Below are 16,280 nucleotides of genomic sequence, written 5' to 3' on the forward strand. Positions count from 1 at the left end.
GGGGCAGGAGCCACCTCTGTCTCTCCTTCCCTGTCTGTCCAAACCCCTGTGCAGCGATGCACTGTCCCCAGCAGCATGTGGCAGGTGCACTGCCACCTGACAGTTCTGCAGGGCTGGGTGAGTGCCCACAAGAGCCCAGTGAGGCAAACTTCCCTGAATCCCCAAGCTGCCCTGCTCTCAGCAGCTCAAACCCATGTTGGTCAGCTTCCTAGAATTTGCTCCAAAGTTACAGGAGACCCTGCAGACACCCAGGCCGCTTGCAGATCTCCTGGAATGTTCAGGTTCCTTAAAAGGTCCCTGTCACAGTGACCACATGCTTGTGTGCCTTCCCAAGCACGGGGATATGAAACCTTCCCTCGCAGCCCAGCAGCTCCATACGTGTGACATTCTGGGACACCCAAAGAGTGGCAGAGACACAGAAACTCTAATGCAGGAATAAGGGAAAGCCAGAAAGGCAACGAAAATATTTGGCGGAATTCTTCCAATGCCAATGGTTAAGACCTAACCCGAGTTTTTTTTTTTTTTTTTTTGTTTGTTTGTTTGTTTTTTTTGTTTTTTTGGTTTTTAGTTTTTGGAGACAAGGTTTCTCTGTAGACCAGGCTGGCCTCGAACTCAGAAATCCGCTTGCCTCTGCCTCCCGAGTGCTGGGATTAAAGGTGTGCACCACCATGCCCAGCTGGCTGGCTTGCTTTCTTTTTCTTTCTTTCTTTCTTTCTTTCTTTCTTTCTTTCTTTCTTTCTTCCTTCCTTCCTTCCTTCCTTCCTTCCTTCCTTCCTTCCTTTCTTTCTTTTTTTTCTAACCCAATTTTAAAGACAGCACCAACATGGGCAGAGTCAGGACTGTGTATACACAGGGGGCAGTGACAGCCAGTGACCAACAGAAAGGTCCAGAGGCAGCAGGCTGGCCTCCTCCACCTTCCTTCCTTCCACACGCCTATGAGGCAGTCAGAGGCCCAGAGCCTTTGGGGGAAGGGACCATGGTTCTGAATCACATATTCCTACAACAGCTTTGTCATTTAAAAAAAAATAGCACAATGGCACATTTTCACACTAGAGACTGGCTGAGACCCGACTCTCAGGAAGGAACATGATGTCCAGTTTCAGTCATGGCTCTAAGGCAGATGTTACAGCTTTTCAGAGGGATGGAGACGGACACCTCAGCTCACTGTGTGTCAGGGCGAGTGTGCGTGATCCTCACAGCACCGTGGCCTGCACAACGATCTCGGGGTCCTCAATGTCCCTTTTGCTCTGGACCATCCTCAGCTCCAGCTGAGCCGGGCTGGGCTTCTGTCCTTCTCCTCTATCTGCTATAGAACACGGGGAAGATCAGAGCAGGCAGGATGGAACCTGAGCCATCCTTCCCTCTCCCACAGTTCTGAGTTCCTGCTTCAGGAGGGGTCCCCACACTGCACACGCACACACACACACACACACACACACACACGCACACACACACGCTGCCTCACTTCTAACACACAGCAGGAAGCAGAGGCTGGAAAGGAGAGCTCCCCCCTCCCTCTTGCCCACCTCCAGACAGGGAGCACCCCCAAGGAAGACAGAGCACAGGCAGGGAGCACCCCCAAGGAAGACAACGCGCAGGCAGGTACCTTTCGCACACCGGATGGTCCTCTGTAGGACGTGCTGCACAGCAGACACTGTTTTCTCACAGGCCACCTATGGAGAGGACAGCGACAGAGGGGCAATGGCCCACCTGCTGAGCATCCCTGTACAGAGGGCATCTTCCAGTATCAGCTCCCTCAGTCACCAGGCCTCACCGTCCCTCACACCCACATTGGACACAGTGGGAGCCCCCCACTGGGCTGATTGCAGGAGAGCCCCCCCCCAGAGATGTTTCTGCATCAGATTGTATCTGGAGGGCCACCCATAGCACATGCTAAATGCTAGGTCCTCTGCCTGGGGTGCCATTGGAGTGTGTCGACCTCTGATATCTCATGGGGGAAGGCAGGTGTTGGCTCCCTCTCCTCTCCCAACCTGACACTAGAAAGCTGGCTACCCCACTGTCAGCCCAAGTAAGAATTTATTACCCAGGGAATTTATAACCCACACAGTTGTCCAGCCTCATCTCATGCCTTGTTTGACCTTATAAGATTTTCCCCTTAGAACCCCTAGTCACTGAGTATGCAAATGAGCTATCTTCCAATACCTAGGTCCTTGGCCACAGAAACCTTGCCCAAGAGACCCTGCTCATCTCCCCAGGGGCATAAATACTCCCTTCCATGCCAATAAATTAAACCAGTTCTCCAAAGCTGTTCCTGTGTGTGTGTGTGTGTTCTTTACCTGAGCACTCACTGCTGACCAGGGACCTGCATTGAATCCAACGACCCAGTCCATGCTTCCCTCCCTCAGCTCAGCCCAGTGCACCAAGGGCCAGTCCATACTGTAGGGGAGAAGGGAGTATTTTGTGGCACCAGGCTAGGATGGAACCCAGGCCTTGTGTGTGCAAGGCAAGTGTTCCACTGAGCCATTAGCGCACAATTGTGACTCAGCCTTCCATAGCACTGGAGGAGGACATACTGGCTGCAAGCTCACAGGCCAGGAGGTCCCAGATGCAAGGGCACTGCCTTAAGAAAACTCCTCTGCCTCTGCTGATCACACACTGAACTGCATACTGCACAAGAAAAGCCCCAGTATGATCCTCACAACATAGCATGATTCCCACCTGGGCTCCAGATGTGGCTCAGTTGGTGGAGTGTTCACCCAGTACTAACTTGGTCCCAGCTGTCCCGCCTTCCCCAGAAGACCTGAGCAAAAGCATCCTATCTCCTCACAGGCGCATGAAGCAGGTGGGATGCACATACAGGCAACCACAGAAAGACCCATCTCCATAAGAAGTCTGATGGGGAAGGGCTTATCTTGGCTTGTATCTTCAGCATTCTGCCTTGATCCCCCAAGGGCTGGGCCCAACTAGCCTGGCAATGGCTACATAGCAGGAAACAACCTGGACTGGCAGTGGTTCCTGCATCACCAAGGGAGTGCCTGGGAGGCTGCACAGGTCCAGAGTTCCTAGCTGACTCCAGTGTAAAATGCTAGCTCTCTTTTTCTTTCTTGCTTGCTTGCTTGCTTGCTTGCATGCATGCTTTTAGCACTGGGGAGGGTCAAACCTAGCTCTCATGTATGCAACTGAGAAGAGCTACACTCATAGTGAGTTCTAACTCTGAAAGCCAAGTCCATGGTGTCTTATTTCTGATGTCACTACTACCCAAAATTGGGATAAGTGAAGCAGACTGACAGAGTGCCTTCTGGTCCCATGATCAGCTGTATTATCCCACAGATCCTCAGCTCAGGCCCAGGCCCCACTAACCTGTTCCTCTCTCTCTCAGGGTTAGAACCATAGTACACTATCTCCCCACCAGGAGTGCGAGGGAATGGTGGGGAGGAGCAACAGGTACAACTGACCTTGAGATTGTCTGGGTGTTTGTGTGTCCACGCCAGAAGCATGGCAGTAAAGAGGTCCCCAGGGCCCACAAAGACGGCGTCCACCTTGCGCATCTCCATCCGGATGCGCTGGGTCACTGTGGAGCCGTCAGGCTTCCCTAGGGGAAAACATAAGCCAGGTCACTGGGTCTGAGACTTCTCAGACTGGACACCCCTACAGTAAGAACCTGTCAGCCCAACTTGTTCCCCTGTCTCTGAAGTGACAGGAAGGTCAGCACTGCCCATTCTTCAGAGGGTCCACAGAGGCGATGTGGTATCCTTCAGTAGCTCTGGGACTCGTGTGGATTGTCATAACCACTCTACCTCCACTGTCCCAAAGGAGAGTCAAACACTGGTCCCTAGAAGATGACGTCAGCATGGTGCTACACACTCAGTGTGCCAGGAACTGTTAGGATGCATCGCTTGTCTGTGTCTACAAGCATGTGTGCAGCACACAAGCATTCAGATACACAACCCTTGTGCATCCAGAATGCTCACTGGAGCCAGTGTGTGTGGACTTGAGGTTCCTGACAGCCGGTGGCTCAGCTCTGTGCATTGTAACATTGTTCCAACAATTAACTAAGGTGCTGCTTGTATAGGCAGTCACCACAGCCCAACAGATTATCTACACCCTCTGGCCATCTGGGCCACAGAAGCCAGACACAGCTGGCCTCTGGAACAGGCCACAGACCCACAGTAGGGGAGCTCACCAGCCATAAGAGCTTGCCAATTCAGGCACTGCATGGATACCTGAGCATCAGGAGAGTGGGGGTGAGTGAGTCTTACCCCATCCAGCCCCACCAGGCTCCACAGAGCCCTGTCCTGAGCTTGCCTTCTGTCTGTCTGACTCTCCTGAGGGACAAGAGCAACCAGCTCCTTGCTGACCAATCATGAGCTTCTTCCTGTTGGGCACCAAGCATCCTCTGAGGCCTGAATGCCATGGGCTACATAAACAATGGGCCCAGGAGCATGCAGAAGCAGGTGGGACAGGCACTTGTGCATCCTCTGGCTGCCTAGCACGATCAGAAAGTCACTGCCCTGTGGGGAGGGCAGGTCAGAGCTGGTGATGACCACAGTGTCGGGACCCATACAGTGCAGCAAGTCCATCACCTGCCAGCAGCAAGGGAGAATGTCAGTACCCACACACTGGGGCTCTTCCTAACAGGCAAGCTTCCCAAGGGGCAGAGGGACAGGCCCCCGTAGGCCACTGTCCTCTCTGCAATTAGAGATGGGGCATCCAGGCATGACCAGCATGCTTGACAGGCTTGCAGAGAACGTGGAACATTGCACACAGATGGCCAAGCCCGTGCCCAGCCACCTGCAGTCACACCATTGAGAGTCGAGAGTGTACAATATGAGGGAGCGAGGGAGTCGCACCCCAACTCCTGAGGAGACCTAGGAAGCTAGTCATATCTACCAATGAGGAGCAAGCTTCCCTTCGAGCTGGCTTGTATTGTTTTTGTTGTTTATTCATTGATTGATTAAGACAGGATCATGCTATATAGTCCTGGCTGATCTGAACTTGTAAGTAGACCTTGCTGGTCTTGAACTCAAAGAGAGTTCACTGCATCTTTCGTTTAAATGCTGTGAGCCATGACACCAGGCTCAAGCTGGTTTAAACCTGATGGATGCCCCAGCCCACATTGCCATCCTCAGAGGGCACACTCCAGGGCGCCTATACAAGTGGATCGAGATGTGGACTTAGCCACTGCCCACTCACAGAGGGAGATGACATACATGGACCTATATACTACACACACTGTACTCTCTGGGGCCACAGAGGGTGGACAGGATGGCTTCAGTGGTGTATGGAGCTGCTTGGGTGTGACACTGAAGATGCCCATCATGGGGCTGGAGAGATAGATCAGCACTCAAGAGCACTAACTGCTCTCACAGAGGACTCAGGGTCAGTTACTAACACCAACATGGTGGCTCTCAACTGTCCTTAACTCCAGTTCCAAGGGTGTCTGATACCCTCTTCTGACTCTGAGGAGACACACATGGTGCACACATACATATACAGGAAAACACACACAAGATACAAATAGGTAAGTCTTTAAAAATGATGCCTATCATCCCTGGACACATGTATCTCACAGACCCAGTGAAGAGCTGCCACTAGTCACTTCTGGGTGGCTCCTTCCTGCAGGCTGTTTGTCTCTGGGTAGGATGGTGGGAATTAAAGCTAAACAGAAAGGTGTTGGGACATGATGATGGTGACTCAGGTGGCTGGCACACTGCGGGCTGTGAGGCTCAATAGATGACATCATGTCCAGAGTTCACACACAGTGCCTAGCACACAGTAGGCACTCACCACACACACTGACTTCCCTGGGATGATGTGTGAAAAAACACACTGTACGCAGAGGCCACAGCTGAGTAGGCCGCAGACCCAGAGTCTTAGAAGGATGACTGCTGTCCTATAAAGCATGGTGACAGCTGGGCATGGCTGTGTCATGCGGCATCTGAGGCCATGAGCCAACACAGCACACTCATAGCAGAAGAAGCTGGAGGTGAAAGGAGGGACCTCTGGGGTGGGGGCTGCAGAGGGAGTACACCCTGCCTGCCCCTGCATTTTGGACCTTCAGTCTCAAAGCTGAGAGAAAACACTTTGCTGTAGCAGCCACAGGTCACAGACACATGGTGGACTGAGTATAGAGCTAGCTGACAGAGGTATCAGTCAGTTACAAGGTGCTCATCACAGCCGGGGTCAAGGCTTAGTATCCGTCAGGTGTCCATCCCTTCCTGAAGATGGGCGTCTGTCTCCTTCCCCATGAATAGGGCAGTGTGTGAAGCTCTCCTCACCTCAAGTGCTTCTTCCTGGCTGTGGATTTTTCTGCCAGTCAGCAACCTGGAACACAGATGGGAGGGGTGAGCCAGACCCTACAGTACAGCCATCCTGACACCTGACCTACATCCCCACAGGTACCACCACAGCATCTACTGGCCACGGGAACCAGGCAAGGCCTGAACATATATAATGAGAGGTGGGAAGGTCAAAGGTAAAGTGTGTGATATGGGAAATTGTATACATGGTGATGCTCCCAACAGTAGTGAACCCTACAGAGGACTGTAGTCAGAAACAGCACCTCCACCTCCACTGACTGCCACCACAGCTCAGTCAGGTAACCAATATTCAAGGAACTCTGAGGGCCGGAAAGACCAGCATTCCCCACCTGTCTGCCTCAGCCTGCTGGAAGCAGAGGGCCCTCAAAGAGATGCTATTGTTACTGCAGAGGCCCTCAGCTGCTCAGTCTAGCAACACCCACCAGTGTTGCAGGACCCTGCTCACAGGTAACTGCTGGGTAACCAGCAGTGTTTTTTGGACGCTGGCTCTGCAGCTAATCAGGGCCATGTGAGCTGAGCTCTGAGAGAGATCTGTGGCCTGCAGCTCCACCTGAGCATTCCCAGCCACATCAGCCCTCAGCTAGACATGTATAACTCTTTGTCTCATTGGAGCATCTCGCCAGGAAGGAAGTCCTGTGGGCCAATAGGATCATGGACCAAGAACCAGAGGGAAGAGTGCTTGTCATTCCCTAGAGGGAGTTGGAACCACTCCAGGGTTAGGGTCCAGGTTTACAGGCAAGGGCAACATCATCAGTCTAGTGCAGGCCAGGCTTTCTTAGGGCCACCTAGGAGCCTGAGGGAGCAGATGTGGGGCTGCCAGGGCTCATGTGAAGACAGGCCCGGGCTCTGCAGGGCTCCTCGGGGCATCTGGTCCTTCTGCCAATGTGGTTACTTACTCAGCTTCAAACTGGTTGGGAGTGATGATGTCTGCCACGGGTACCACTTTGTCCCTGTACACGGGAGGGAGGTCCTGGGGAACGTACTGGAGAGCACGGGAGACAAAGGAGGAGGCTCACTCACATGGAAGGAGCCCAGGGGGAAACAATCCCAAAGCCCAAATCCTGAGGGGACAGCTGCCATTGCCACCATAAGGAAATACACAACTGAGGACCTGCAGACCTGAGTCATGGGTGACATGGACAGAGAAGGGCCTGGGGCAGGACCTCAGCTCACCAGAACCCAGAATGGAGGAAGGGAGGAAGGGAGGAAGGGAGGAAGGGAGGAAGGGAGGAAGGCAGGAAGGCAGGAAGGCAGGAAGGCAGGAAGGCAGGAAGGCAGGAAGGGAGCTAAGACCCAGGACCACACAGGGTGACTTAGGCAACATCAGGCCTTCAGGCCCTGCCAGCTGGGACCAGGGCCCACCTGGCTCTGGTAGCCTGAGTCCTGGGGTGTCTCATCTCCACATAAGACATGCCTGATCATCTCATTGTTAATTTATCAATGAAGCATCTCACAGAACAGTACCCCTCTCCCCTGATCCCCATATGGGTTCTTACACTGTAGCCCAGGCTGGCTTAGAACTCACAGCAATCCTGTTTTCTTTCAAGTCCTGGAATTACAGGTGTGACTCACCAAGGCCAGCTCAGAACTATCTTTACCTTTTGTTTACTATTACCTCCATGTTGAGAATGGACCCAGGGCCTGTGCTTGTCGGGCAAGCACCTCTAATCTCCTTTTTTGGATTCAGGCTAGCCTCAAACTTACATTCTTCCTGCCTCAGCCCCTAAGTGACTAGGATTACAGATGCCCACTGTCTGATTTCTGACATCTGAGTCCCACATGACACAGAAATAACTGTTTGCTCCCATGATGCTTTGCAGCACTGGTGTGTGGTACAGGGTTCCAATCTCTGCCCTTCCAGTTAACCTGGAGGTTCAAGGTCCTACCCAGATGGACACCAGCTGACTGGCACAAACTGGAAAAGAGCTAAAGATAGCTTGGACCACCGGCAAAGCGCAACCCCTGGACTTGGGTCTGATCATAGAATCAAAAAATTCTTACATAACTGTTTGGTGGCTGGCTCATACCTCAGGGGCAGAGTATGTGGCTAGTATGTGAGAGGCCATGGGCTTGACCCCAAAGATGTCTTTCCTGGACAGAGGAGTGCTATCCTGCAGTCACGGGTAAAAGGCTAGTCCTCCTCCAATCAAGCTTTCAGAAAACCATCTGCAACAGGAGAAACTCATAGGACATTGGCTTCTGTGTCCACACCTGGACGTTTATTGAAGATTTTGACCACTGCTGACAGACTGTGTATGGCTGCCATGGGACACATGGGTAGCCTATGCAAGCACAGACAGTACACACCTGCCTGTATGGGGTCACTGTGGTTTACCTGGGAAGGGAACCCTCACTTGGTTCAAAGCAGATGACAGACCACACGTTAACAGCGAGTGGTGTAAGTTCACTCACCATGGAGCCTTCTCCGTTCCTCTTGTCGCCCATCACAGGGTCACACACTGTGGGGACAGACATCTGGTCAGCAGCTGATTGCTGTGTGGCTTCCGACCATAGATATGCGCACTGTCTGCTTTTTCTTTTCTTTTGTTGTTTGAGACAGGGTCTCAGTGTGTAGCCCAGGATAGTCTTAGACCCACAATCTTCCTGTCTCAGCCTCCCATGTAACTGAGAATGCAGGCATGCACATACCATGCCCAGCTCCACATTCAACTGTTTCTATGAACTGACAGGCAGGTTTCCATAGCAACTGCCCTACCTGACATTCACATCAGCAATGCAGGGCTCTGAGCTCCCCACAGCCTCGCCAACTCTCGCTGTTTCTGTTTTCCTGCTGCTTTCGTGTGTTTTCATTACACTAGCCTAGATGGTGCAAGTAATTTCTTAATTTTAAGCTTTATTTGATGTGTATGAGTGTGTGCCTTTATGTATGTACACCTGTATAGGCATGTATGTATGCGTGTGCCTGTATGTATATACATCTGTACCTGCATGTATGTACATGCAGCCCAGGAGGTCACATAAGAGCACGAGATCGCCTGTAATGGGACTTACAGGCAGCTATGAGCCACCAGAGTGGGTACCTGGAACTGAACTCTGGGTGTCTGCAAGAGGAGTGTGTGCCCTTGACTGATGACAAGGTCTCATTTTGCCCTGGCTGGCTTTGAACTCACTATGTAGCTGGGATGACCCTGAACTTCTGATCCTCTGAGTACTGGGACTACAGGCATAGACCTCCACATTCAGTGTCTGTGGTCCTATGGATAGAACCCTGGGCTTCATGTATGCTGGGCAAACACTCTACCAACCCAGCCACATCCCTAGTCCCTCAATCTTTAAAATAATATTTACAATGCATATGGTTACACCAGAACAATGTGTTCCCTGGGAACTTGCACTTTTCTGCCAAGACATTTAGGTCCTTGGGATAATTTCACATTTAATTCACTATTGTTCACCCCTCTGTCTCAAAAAAACACTTTACCTCAGGTCCCCTGGCCTGGCATCCTGCCCTCCTGGCCTGCCTGAGTCTCACAGTATTGTCCCAGGTTCAAGCACATTCCCTTTGGGCCACAGTCCACTGCATGGACAGAGCAATAGGCTATTGGCCTTTGGGAGCAGATCCACTGAGCACTCCTGAGAGACTGGTGCTCAGGGTCCAGCCCTGAACTATATGAGTCTTGTAACACTGTCTCTGCTCCATGTGGCACATGAACCCTTGTTACCTGGTAGGCAGGGTAGTGTCCCCCATGCTATGCAGACAAACTAGATATAATGTCCCTACCCTATCACCACCCCCCACAACAGTTTACCCTGCCTGGGGTATCAACTCAACCTACATCCCCTTTAATATCAGACATCTCCCATCTTGGGTACCCCAGGCCTTCACACATATATAACCCTCCTTTTTCTCTCTCTCTTTCTCTCTTTCTTTCTTTCTTTCTTTCTTTCTTTCTTTTTTTTCTGGGTCAGGGTTTCTCTGTGCAGCCCTGGCTGTCCTGGAAATCACTCTGTAGATCAGGCTGGCCTTGAACTCAAAGAGATTGGCCTGTCTCTGCCTCCCAAGTTCTGGGGATTAAAGGAGCATGGCACCACCAGCAGCTTTTTTTTTTTTTTTTTTTTGGTTTTTCGAGACAGGGTTTCCTCTGTATAGTCTTGGCTGTCCTGGAACTCACTTTGTAGACCAGGCTGGCCTCGAACTCAGAAACCCGCCTGTCTCTGCCTCCCAAGTGCTGAGATTAAAGGCGTGCGCCACCACCGCCCGGCACCACCAGCAGCTTTAACACTTCCTTCTTATAGACCCTAGGGTCACCCAGTTCCTCTGCTGGGCCTCCTTAGAGGTTGTGGCCAGAAGAGAGGAGGCTGGACCATCGCTTCCCTGAGGGTAAGAGCAGCCTGGGGCACACTGTGGGAAGAGACAGCAAGGCTCAGCTCTCACCGCACATGAGCGGAGTTCTGTTGTTTCAGCTCCTGTACAATGTCCACCACTGCCAGGAAGGACTTGTCTCTCGTGTAACCTTGGGAGGGAAAATCCAGGATTAACCGCTCAAAACAGGGCACACTGACCACCAGCCCATCTGCCATCACTAGCACCAACAAATCAAGCATGCATCAGTGTGGGGACAGGTTAGATGCTGTGGTCAAGGAAAACAGAAATTTCCCAAAGGTCTGTACTCATGGAGAGGAAGACAGAAAGATCCCAGAAGTACACGAGATGTTTTTGATGGATGGGAAGGCAAATCATTGACAAGTAACTGAATTTTGAAGACATAGCATTCCAAAAAATGTTTATTTTATGTGTATGTGTGTGTGTCTGACTGTATGTCTGTGCACAACATGTGGGCATGAGCCTTCAGAAGTCAGGAGATGGTGTCAAAACTCCTGGAGCTGGAGTCACCTATGGTTTTGAGCTACCATGTTTGTGCTGCTAACTGACCCCAGAGGTCCTCTGCAAGAGTGGTAAGTGCTCTTAACCATTGAGCAATCTCATCAGCCTCTATGTCTCTAAATTTTTTTATTTAGGGGATGGAGAGTTGGTAGAGTCATTAAGAGCACTGACTACTCTTTCAGAGGTCCTGAGTTCTACTTCCAGCACCTACATGGAAGCTCATGACTATTTATAACTGTATTCTCAGGAGATAGAATGCTCTCCTCGGGGGTGCAGATGTATACACACACAAAACATGTATATACATAAACTTTTATTTAATTATTCAGTTTTGGAGGTAGGGTCTCACTATGAAGTGCTAGCTCATCTAGAATTCACGATGTAGACTAGGTTAGCCCTCACAGAGCTTCAGTTGTCTAAGGGTTGAGATTTTAGGTGTGTACCACCATACCCAGCCAAAACATGGCACTCTTAACCTGCTACAAGAAACTACATTGCACTCAGTGTGATGGCTTATGGATTAAGGATGCTTGCTGTGAAGTCTGAACATTGAAATTCAGTCCCTGGGATGCACACAGTTGAAAGAACGAACACCCACAAGTTGTTGTCCGCTGACCTCCACACCCATACTGTGGCGCCTTGTGTGTGCAGTTGTGTGGACATGGACACACACTGTGGAGGTTGGAATGTGCTTGGCCCAGGGGGTGGCACTATGAGAAGGTGTGGCCTTGTTGGAGTGGGTGTGGTCTTATGGAGTGGGTGTGGCCTGTTAGAGGAAGTGTGCCACTTTGGGGGATAAGCTTTGTGACTCTCTTCCTAGCCATGTGGAAGTCAGTCTTCTCCTAGGTAGCTTCAGAATAAGAGGTAGAACTCTTAAGCTCCTTTTCACCATGTCTGCCTGGATGCTGCCATGTTCCTGCCTTGATGATAATGGACTGAGCCTCTGAACCTGTAAGCCAGCCCTAACTAAATGTTGTCCTTATATGGGTTGCCTTGGTCAAATGGTGTCTGATTACAGAAGTAAAACCCTAACTAAGATACACACACACACACACACACACACACACACACACACCCCTCAATACTTGAGATTACAACCAGAAACCTGAGAGCTGCACATGCTCCAGGAAGGAGCAATACACCCTCAACCGATCTACCTGGCAGCATCCCAACACGCTCCCTCCTCTCCCAGGATGCCTCTAAGGCTTGTGGGTGCCTTTGCACACCACTACCTTCCAGAAGGAAGGCAGGACCCAGTTAAGAGTCTGGGGATGCTCACCAGTGAGCACGCAGTCATACTTCGTGACACTCTTTGTCTTGAGACCATTCCTGGGATGTCAGCAATTCCAATGGGCATAGCCTGCAGGAAGAAAACACACTAAGTGTGGCTGGAGGACCCCAGGCTTCCCTGGTGGACAACTCAGTGGAGGACAGCCACCTCCCCTCCTTGAGGAGACCCAGTGAGCTGGTCATCTGAGGGCTGGCCTTAGCCCCAGACTGGATTCTCTGGAGCCAGTGCCTCAGTGGGACCCCAATACCCAAAGCAACACTGTTCCTACACCGTGGGACTGAACACGGGTCTCCACCCTCCCAAGCCTGGTTCCTATCAAATCAGTCCACACAAGTAGAGACTCAGTGCCCAGAAGGCGGAACATGGGTAGCAACTCATGGGCACACGCAGCTCTTTGTTTCTCTATTCGACAGGGCATCTCAGGGCAGCCCACCCAGTCCCTACCCCTGAGCCCATTCTGGTTCCCAGTCTCCTCTATGTGTTTCTAGACACCAAAGCCAAGTTGCTGGGTCACCGTCACCTGACACCCCTGGAAGGTAAGAGCTTACCCTGTCCCCTCCCACTCTCTCCCTCTCCCACAAATCAAATCCCTGCCAAAACAAGTCATGGGTCAAATCCTAGCAAGCATGAACAAGAAACAGATCTGAAGCCGGGCGTGGTGGCGCACGCCTTTAACTCCAGCACTCGGGAGGCAGAGGCAGGCAGATGTCTGAGTTTGAGGCCAGCCTGGTCTACACAGTGAGTTCCAGGACAGCCAGGGCTATACAGAGAAACCCTGTCTCAAAAAACCAAAAAAAAAAAAAAAAAAAAAAAAAAAAAGGTATTAACATTGGGCTGGAGAGATGGCTCAGCAGTTAAGAGCACTGACTGCTCTTCCGAAGGTCCTGAGTTCAAATCCCAGCAACCACATGGTGGCTCACAACCATCTGTAATGAGATGTAACTCCCTCTTCTGGGGTGTCTGAAGACAACTACAGTGTACTTACATATAATAAGAAAGAAAGAAAGAAAGAAAGAAAGAAAGAAAGAAAGAAAGAAAGAAAGAAAGAAAGGAAGGAAGAAAGAAAGAAAGAGAAAGAAGGGAGGGAGGGAGGGAAGAAAGAAAGAAAGAAAGAAAGAAAGAAAGAAAGAAAGAAAGAAAGAAAGAAAGAAAGAAAGAAAGAGAGAGAGAGAGATCTGGTCCAGGCATACACCCTGCCCTTCTGCCTGATGTGGCCAGGACCCCAGGCCTCTGGGACCCTTCTTGACATGCAGGATACCTATTCTACAGGAAAATAGATGCCAGGTGGGGCCAACCATTGACACCCTGAATTTCACCAAAGCAAACTATGTCCATTCAGCGTCTCCAGCCTTCCAGGTACACACACAGCCCCTCTAAGGGACCCAGGTGTTTTCAGTGCCTATGGAGCACCAGCTGGAGCACAGCATGACCGTGATCCCCCACAGCAGGGCAGTGATCCCTCCCAGAATGATGGTGATTCCACACAGCATGTTCCTCAGAACTAAACTCAACCACACTGCTCAACATCCAAGCTATCTCTTTTAAACACACATAATAGTCCTCAAAGCAGCAGTGAGAGTCAATGGGTCCATGCAGTTCACTGGAGGCCCTGGACCATCTGGAACTTCAAATGTATGGGCACAGGTACTGAGCAGCCACTGACTATGAAGACCCACTGTCAGCTCCTATCTGAGGCTCCTATCTCCCTCCCTGTTTAAAACCCATTACACTCAGAAGTGTGTTAAGTCCTCTGAGCTTCTACAGCCAGCTAGTGACCAGCTAGACTGCTCTGAGACACTTTGAGCTCCCAAAGTCCCCTTAGTGCTCAGAGCAGTGTCAGGACAGGCACTATTAAACACCTGATGGCTTTGTTCTCTTGCCAGCACAGAGAACAGGGAGAGCTACACTCACCATGGACGCCAGAGACCCAAACAATTCAAGGGGCTTCCAAGGACAGAACCCTTTAGCAGTAAGCAATGCTGTCTTTGGGTCCCCAGAACAAGACACACACACACACAGACATACACACAACACACAACACTTCCCCTGGTGCTGGGGCTGAATCTGAAGTCACATGGGGGCTCTCCCATGCACAAGATATTGTCATAGTGGAGAAGCATACAGGCATGCAGCTGACTGCAGGAGGACACAGTGGCACTCGCTGGGACTTACCTCTTCAGCTCCCCTACCACAGCAGGTACCATGGCTGCCAGCTTAGTAGAGGAGGAAGCTGAGGCAAAGAGAGGCTTTCCCACCTGTAAGCTCCGGAACATCGGGCACGCAGATCAGATTGGTGTGAGGGTACGTCCTGTACACAGTGGCCCTTCTGGGATCCACCCATGCCCACCTCAAGAAGTGGTGACTACCCCTCCCAGGGCCAGATTACAGGCCAAGCTCAGGTCCGCCATGACAACCATCTTGAAGTCCTACCTGCGTGGTTTGAGAACTGCACAGAGTTCACGGCATCAACCTCAAATCCCAAAACCTGCAGGACAAGCAGAAGAGCGTGACAGTGTCCTTCTATGACCCCTAGAACCGAGAGCAGGGGTCCCCTCCATGCCTAGAGTCCCAACTTGAGGCGTGGTAGAGACCGCCAGGCAGGAGGACAGCAGGGTGGGAACACGAACCCCTGCCCAGGCCAGCCACAGGTTTGCGTTTCAGGGCCACACAAGCCTGACCATGGGTCTCCTTGGTTCAGTCACTCAGGAAAATTGCCCAAAAGGCCAGGGTAGAGACACCCTCCCCCTTGCTTGCTTGCACTGAAGGACTCAGCATCCCCAAAGAACCCGCTGGTGGTCAAAGGAAACCCACACAAGCACCTGTCTGTCCAGTTAGCAAACAAGGCCATGTTAGTTTCCAAACCCACCCCTGAGGGGGTGAGAGGCAGACCCAGCAGGGCGGGTCAACTTAATCAGCCTCTACTGTACCAGCCAGCAAACTCTTCCCCCTTCCTTGTCAACCAGAGAAAGAAGGTCTCACATCAGGGCCAAGGCCCCCCAAAACAACCACATGTATTGAGCAGTTTGCCACTCTGAATGGCCTCTTATAGCTCTTATGGGAGTTATCCGGATGGGGCAAATGGGCCTCCCGAGACTCTGCAGAGACTGAGGCTCTGTGTGGTCAGCTATTCATCCTTAGCAGAAAAACAAGCTCACTAAGCCAAATTAAAGCTGTGGACCTCAGAGTCTACTTAAAGCCATCACTGATTTTTAAAAGCTTTTTATTTTAAAGGAAGAGGCCAAGCTGGGGGGGATTATGTAGTCTGTACAGTGTTTAGATGCTTGCCCACAATTCCAGTGCTGGGCAGGATTCCTGTGTTTCAGTGGCCTGCCTAGCCTAATTGATGAATTTCAGTCCACTTAGAGACTCTGTGTCTGGGGTTTGCTTCTCAGCCCACTGTGACCCGCTGGAGGCCAAGCTTCCTGACCTGCCTATGAATGAGACCAACTGGACAGCACCATCTGTGGAGAAGCCTCAGGCTGTCCCCTGAGGTAAAGCACCCCACCACAGCCTCTTACACTTCCTCCCTCCCACTGTTAGGGCCACCAATGCCCCCAGAGGAGTCACCCAGAAAAGAGAAAGTCAAAACACAACTCGGGGAAGCTGGCCTTTCCTACTTCCTGCTGCCCATGGCTGCCAGACGAGGCTCCTCCCCCTGCCCCCTCAAGCAACCCTCAGACTCCGCCCATGTCTGTGCCCCGCCCTCTCCTCTCTAGCAGTGACGCGTGCTGTGCTGGCACGGCTGCCGATGGGAAGGTGATGCACATCCCAGGGGCCTCCTGCCCGCCCCCATTGCTGCATCATCAAGCCTCCAGCAAAGAGGCTCAGGCAGTCTGAAGCCTCGCTGCCTGGCATAGCGCAT

At 51.6% G+C, this 16,280-nt stretch overlaps 1 pseudogene across 1 annotated transcript; it reads right to left on the bottom strand.

Annotated features, from left to right (window-relative positions):
- Positions 1–730: 730 nt before the first annotated feature.
- Pdxk-ps (pyridoxal (pyridoxine, vitamin B6) kinase, pseudogene) lies at positions 731–16,071 on the bottom strand (annotated as a pseudogene). Its single transcript, NR_027316.1, has 9 exons — positions 14,849–16,071; positions 12,407–12,487; positions 10,678–10,756; positions 8,694–8,740; positions 7,178–7,263; positions 6,240–6,285; positions 3,417–3,553; positions 1,607–1,673; positions 731–1,306 (listed from the first exon to the last, which is right to left on the bottom strand). The product of NR_027316.1 is annotated as a pyridoxal (pyridoxine, vitamin B6) kinase, pseudogene (transcript).
- Positions 16,072–16,280: the final 209 nt, after the last annotated feature.

Source organism: Mus musculus, chromosome 17 (assembly GCF_000001635.26).
Source record: "Mus musculus strain C57BL/6J chromosome 17, GRCm38.p6 C57BL/6J".
In the NCBI taxonomy this organism is placed as follows: Eukaryota; Metazoa; Chordata; class Mammalia; order Rodentia; family Muridae; genus Mus; species Mus musculus.